Source organism: Phoenix dactylifera, chromosome 9 (assembly GCF_051530095.1).
Source record: "Phoenix dactylifera cultivar Ajwa chromosome 9, Ajwa_hap1_PhDact_Kaust_v1.1, whole genome shotgun sequence".
In the NCBI taxonomy this organism is placed as follows: Eukaryota; Viridiplantae; Streptophyta; class Magnoliopsida; order Arecales; family Arecaceae; genus Phoenix; species Phoenix dactylifera.
The window spans coordinates 14,818,805-14,819,668 of NC_143198.1; the positions used below are offsets into that span (position 1 = coordinate 14,818,805).

Below are 864 nucleotides of genomic sequence, written 5' to 3' on the forward strand. Positions count from 1 at the left end.
ACATACCCTTGAAATTCCTTCGCAGTATCTCACACCTTGTGAGATGGCTGATTTAAATGAAGATGCGGGAAGTCACCACAATCGAGAACGAGAACCCAATGTTATGACCCTAAGACAATACCTACAACCGGCTAGGACTAGTCAACCTTCATGCATAATTTTTCCTGATAATGTAGGACATTTTGACATCAAACCCGGGGTAATCCAATTGCTGCCCAAGTTCCACGGGTTAGAGTCCGAGAGTCCATATCTTCATTTAAAGGATTTTGAAGAATTGAGCATTACATTTAGAGTGCCAAATGTCACCGAGGATGTCCTCAAGTTGACATTGTTCCCTTTCTCTCTAAAGGATAAGGCCAAAACATGGCTAAACTCGTTGCGACCTAGATCAATAAGAACTTGGCAAGATATGCAGAGAGAATTTTTAAAGAAGTTCTTCCCCACGCAAAGGACCAACTTTTTGAAAAGACATATCAGCAATTTCCAACAAAAAGATAATGAAACATTTTATGAGTGTTGGGAAAGATTTAAAGACCTTCTTCTCTCATGTCCTCATCACGAGTTCGAAACTTGGAGAACCATTAGTTTCTATTATGAAGGTTTATCTCCCCAGTTGAAACAGTTTGTAGAGACCATGTGCAATGGTAGATTTTTAGAAAAACACCCTGATGAGGCGTGGGAATATTTGGATTCCCTTGCTGAGACTGCCCAACTTTGGGATAACAGGGATAGAAACAACAAGTCTTTGCCTAAGCCTACTAGCTCTGTACAGGGAGGCCTTTACAACCTCAGAACTGAGGATGATCTTCATGCTAAAATGGCAGCCCTCACTAGGAAGGTAGAAGAAATTGAGCATAGGAAGGC

The 864-nt window shown here is 41.2% G+C and overlaps 1 non-coding gene across 1 annotated transcript; it reads right to left on the reverse strand.

Moving 5' to 3' along the window:
- Positions 1–455: 455 nt before the first annotated feature.
- LOC148699883 (small nucleolar RNA R71) lies at positions 456–564 on the reverse strand. Its single transcript, XR_015973832.2, has one exon. It is a non-coding gene; the product is annotated as a small nucleolar RNA R71 (small nucleolar RNA).
- Positions 565–864: the final 300 nt, after the last annotated feature.